Below are 5,936 nucleotides of genomic sequence, written 5' to 3'. Positions count from 1 at the left end.
TACTAACAGTATCGGGAGATATTCTTGGCTTTTATTCTTTTGTTGTTTAAATATTAATAAATATTTAACAATAAATAAAACCAATACCATCCCAATTTTCTACATTTAATCTTGATGAGATGTATTTCTATTTATCTGCAAGCTGGAAATGTTCTCAAATTTGATTTCAGAAATCTGGCCACCATACTGTTAATTAACAGACCTTCAGCCATTTGAAATTGGGCCTGGAAGTTTTGCGTTAAATACAGTTAGATTTGCTGTGTACCTTTTCCTATCCTTTGCACAAAGAGGGTCTGAAAAATAAAAAATAAAAATCGTCAGGCTTCATATTTTTCAAGGAATTGTCTCCAGCAGCAGACTAGCAGTGAAAAAGGAATGTCTTCTTGCCTTTCAGCATTGTGCGCTTGTGCAAAATTTCGGTATGTAAACATTAAAATTCAATGTTCCTATGTTACATAATCACATTGCAAGTACACACATAATTACTTCTTCATTCAGGTAAATAATATATTTTGCATACTTGTCATACAAGGGAAGAGTAAAACACTTATTCTACATATGTAAAAAAAACAAAACACAATTTGAAACAGGCCACATTGCTGTCTTGTGCTGAGTGTCAGGTATTTCCCAGCTGATTCAGGGACAGAAGCAGAGCTTGAAGGGTCCAAATTAAGGAGTTGGAAGAATACCTACCACACATAGAAAGTGACCCTCTAGACAAAAAAAACAAAAACAAAAATAAACCTAAGTTAATGCATATCACATAATTATAATATTCATAACAGAAACGGAGGGAAAACTATGAAAAGGGTTAGCACTAGGGCATACTCTGCTGTAAGTTACTTTTCCTGTTCCAACTACTCTGGCCTTTGTCATCCTTGTTGGTTTGATAATTTACTTTTCATTTTTTTAAGCCTCTCCAAGCTTGGCTTTGATTTTCAGTGGTAGCAGTGAGCGGCCATAAACTAGTACACTCTCTTTTATTTAACGTTGTTTTTGTCTAGCTCACTGTGGATCGCACAAAAACGCTTCTCCTTGTTGTTGTTAGACCACAGTCTCGATTTCAGGGCTTCCATTTTCTTAAGATATTAGAAAATGCTCAATTTCTGTTGTGGCCTTTGAAAAACGGTTGGACTGATTATTGAATGAATCACTTAGGTGATATAACTAGTGATGCCATCTCCCCACCCAGTCAGTGACTAACGGTGCTCTGATGACTCATTTAGCTGGACTCAGCATGTTTGGTATCTAAGCCATAAAATTACTAAAAAAGGAATGGAAGTAAACAGTTGTTACATATAAAACTAAAATAAACTGGCCATGCCATGAAGGTACTAGTGGAAAAGTGACGTTACTCAGAGCGAAATCAGGATAAACATGAAGACATTTAAAGCATAAAGGGCGGAGTACCTTAAGGTCTAGGGTTGGAAAACACTCATTTAATGCACCAGCCTGGAGAGAGTTGTTCTCTTAAAAGAACAGAGCACAATATAAAGTGAAATAGATTTTAAAAAAGTGTAGATGCGACTGGCTCTCTTTTCACATGCTGTGTATAAAAACAAAATCACGCTTCTATTCTTACAAACTAAGGTTAAAAGGATCTCTAGCTTTTAAAGTTAGTTATTGAATGGCAAAGTTGGAAACTATCACGGTTCTCCCTTTTTGGGACTCTGAGTTTTTAGTTTTCAGTTATTAGTTATTCTGTTTTGTTGATCTGTTTTTTTTTCCATTATATTCAGTCTTTAGTTACTCTCTGTCGCCCCCTTGTGCTTGTTTCTTTTCCCCTTGGCTTCCTTCTAGTTAGTTCCACTCACACCTGCTCCTTATTCTGTTAACTAGTCCATTCTTTCTTCTGTTCCCCTTATATACTCCACCTCTGCAGTCACTCAGTGCTGGTTCATTGTTGTTCTTTTGTTGTTCCCTCGTCTCTGGCTTCCCATGTGGGTTTCCCCTGATGCTTTCTGGTTCTTTTGGTTGTCTGCCTCTGTTTTTCATTAAATCTACAATATTCACCTCTGCCTCCTGGTCTCTGCAACTGGACCCTCAATCAACCTCCATACAAAACCTGACAGAAACTACTAAGCAGAGGCTTGGCCCTGTAATGTTTCCCACCTGTATTGACTGTGAACTGGTGTTAGAACAACTACGTAGCATCAGTTCACATGGTTGTTTGAATGGATTTTGTGTTGTAACAAGGTAAAGGAAATGTCACATTGGGGCAAAAACAGATGAATAATTTAGAAATTTAATTTATCGTGTTTACTGTCATATAGGACCCTAATTAGGTAAAGTGTTCCACATCACTTAGTGCCAAAAAAGACAAACTTTCATGGTATGAGAACTTGGTAAGCACCAAATAAAACTTGTCTTTTTTGTTTTTATTGTTGCTTGTTTTTAATCTGCTGCTTTTATGCAGAAATAATTTTTTCTCAGGTAAATTAGGATACTTTACCAGTTTGAAATAATTGGGAAGGATAATATGCTCAAGATGAAGCTTTACACCTTTTTTCTTATGTATGGTTTTATGGTTCTCTGAAATTGATTCACAAAACAATCTTATAATTTTTATTAGTTAAGCCTTGACAAATTATGAAACTTTAAATGAAATATTTACATTTTGCCACCATTTAAATACAATAATGAAAAAACTAAACAGATTATTTAATAATTAATAATGGCATAACAATCCTATAGTAGATACTACTGTGTAACTATATAATAGTGTGTCTGTTGGAAAAATCAAGTAGTCCATCTGTTGCAGCTGCATGGTCTGTTTGTGCTGCTTAGAAGATGTAAATCTAATCTATCTGTACTGGACAGGTGTGCTGTGGCCATTTTGGCCACATTTTTCCACAGAATTGATTTCTAGAATACATTTTTCTTCTAGTAAAACCACCTTAGAAAATACATCTTGTTCTTGTTCATTCTGTGTTCATATCAGATTAAATGTTATTTAAAGATCTGGAACATGTAAATGTAAAAAAAAAAAAAAAAAACTCTTAACCAGAAGAAATCTGTAGGAGGGCATTTTTTTCTATAGACTGTATGTGAAATGTTAAAAGTTCTAACTAAAAGCAATTAAATAAGGTGCATATAATTTAGTCATGTAATTTATGTACCTTAAAAAGAGTGTGCAGGGAAATACGCATTCCATAAATACCCTGTTTGAGTGAGATAAACTTGTTAAGATCTAGCACACCCATATAACATTCTCCTTTATGTGTAAGTGTAAGTTGATTAAAATGTTTCTCAAAGCTTAGATGTGAACAAACAAATAACACAGCAAGACACCAAAATAATTATAATGCTTGTGAGATCAATGTAGGATTTTTTATGTTGAAAGAGGTGAGCAGTCAACCACTAAGGGCATCAATATGCAAGTGTTCTTCTTGCAACAATTTTCTCTGTTGTTAGCTCCTATTAATACACTTTTTTAATTCTTCCTGGGGTTCTGTCTGCATTCCCTTATGCAAGCCCCCAAAACATGACAGGTGTATCTTAAATCTCAGTCAAGCCTGGATCAATGACAGGTAGCCTATTAATAAATTCACCCTCCGGGTGAATGTTCCTTTGCTCAGCAGGGAGACCCTCTTAGATCACAGTTAAAACCACTCATTCTGTTTCTTTAACGATCTTGGGTTCGATGTTGCAGTGCTGAGCCCATGAATACCTGAGAGATAAAGTTTGCAAGGATAAAGATAAATAAAACACTTAATGCTTCAAGTTCATCTAATTCCTATGAGAAAAGGGGAATATAAACAAAAAATTCACCCTGTTATATCCTGGATAACTTCCCAAAAGTGAAAACAAACCACCCAGTTGGCATTTGGTTGGGCAAAAAAGATTTTAACATATCCATTGACATCTTGGGTTAATTAGGTAAATTATATTGACTAAAAAAATATGTTTGAAGGGTATTTAGTAAAAAATTTAGAATTTTGAATACAACTATATGTTTGGCCAGGATCACAAATATTTCATAAATAATAACCATTTAATATGTCATCAATGGTAGCATTTTTTCAAATTATAACTGAAATGAAAACAAATAACATGATTTCCACTTTCTTTTACTTTCAAGCATGGGTTAGTAGTGCTAGCCTCCACAGTAGGTTGTAGAATCCAATGGCATGCTGTAGGTCTTGGCTGGAGGCAGCCAGTAGAACTACATCATCTGCAAAAAGCAGGGTAAAATCTACTGGTGTGCATAACATGTAGCTAAAGGTTGGAAGATCAGTAAGGGATGTGATTAGTAAAGGATTCAATCAAATTAGTAAGGGATGGGACCCTCTTCACCAATTATCATTGGTTAAGCAATAGATGTCAAATGATCTAACACAGTCGTCCTCAACTGAAAAGTGCCAAGCTAAATTTTTGAGTTTTTTAACTATGTTAGAATGTTATTAACTCTTAATGTGATGATGGCTATTTTACCATAGATTAATGCATGACTCTATTTTCTAATCTACAGTCTCTTAATACCTTGGAAAAACAAGCAGCCTTTGCTGTCCTACGTAGGAAAGTGTCAACCTGCTCCCTTAAGAAGACGAAGTTTGACCACCCTGTGCTTGCTCAAAACACCCATTTTGTCCAATCAGTAGGCAATGATGTGAGGCAGGGTGCATTCATTTTGGAATAAATTCAAGGAGAAGTAGGCCTTTTTTGTTTGAGTTTTTGTGGCACAAGTGGCTCGTTTTTTTAACAGTAGGCTGACAGGAAAGGGGGTATGAGAGAGGGGGAGAGACATGCGACAAGGATTGGAACCCAGATCGGCTGGATCGAGAACTAAGGCCTCCGTACATGAGTCGTGCGTGTTAACCACTGCGCCACCTGCACACCCCAAAGTAGGTCTTTTAGCAGCTAATCTGCAAACTGAAAGATACAGTTGTTAATTAGCTAGTGCCAAGGTCTTGACTTAATTAGGCATTGTAAAACTTACAGTAGCGGTTCTGTAAAGTCAACATTTTTCTGGCTTAAAATGAAAATTTACTTTCCATTAAAAATTATTTTGATTAAACAATACTATTTTTACTGGAATATTGTCTTTACAACTATAAAAAATAAAGAATGAGTTATATTAATATACAAGCTCAATATATGAGCTTGTTTATTTGAGAGTGGCAATCTGAGCTCTGCCTGCTATGACATGATATGATATGCTTTATGCACCAAAAAATAAATTCAGCCTGACATCGTTACATCTAATTTGCATATTGAAAGGATCTTGACTTATTAAAGAACTGATTTAATTTGCACTGTGCAGAATAGCTTCCCTTGCAACATGCCCTAGAACAATACTCTTCATTCACCAAGGCATGAATGTGTGAAATGTCTCATTTAAATTTTTAATTTTGATATTTTCAACAGGCACCTGAAGATGGCATGGACTTTGTAACTGTTTCGGATTAATTGCAACTCAACCAATCATGCCATGGCCTGAGCCTTAGTCTGTGAAATATGAAGGGTAACGAGGTAAATTGGAGAGTTTTATTTGAATCATTGATTTTAGTCTGCAGCACACACATCATTAAGCACTGAAAGGATCAAACGCTATTGGTAGGAGCTGCATCAACCAAGCAAAGTCAGCCTATATAGACAAAACTGGACAAACAGTAATAAAAAGAAGTTTAACTATGGCAACATGTGTTAGAAACACAATTGTTTTTTGTTTGTTTTTTATTCTTAGGAAAGTTTAGATATTGTAAATTTCAATTAAATTTTTTATATATTTAAAAAAACAATAGAAAAATATTGTAATTACATAACTTGAGAGTGTCATTTTGCTGCTAAAATGCTGAAGATTTTTTTTATTGCTTGATACTGTATGTATCACAGCTAAAGGAAAAGTTTTGGACTTCAGCAGTGTTAACAGCAATGTGTGGGTTTAATAGATATAGCGTATTATGTATAAAAGACACATACAATGAATATGCAAG

This window comes from Cyprinodon variegatus, unplaced genomic scaffold (genome assembly GCF_000732505.1).
Source record: "Cyprinodon variegatus isolate N-32 unplaced genomic scaffold, C_variegatus-1.0 Scaffold906, whole genome shotgun sequence".
NCBI classification, from domain to species: Eukaryota; Metazoa; Chordata; class Actinopteri; order Cyprinodontiformes; family Cyprinodontidae; genus Cyprinodon; species Cyprinodon variegatus.
This window is presented reverse-complemented; position numbering follows the sequence as displayed.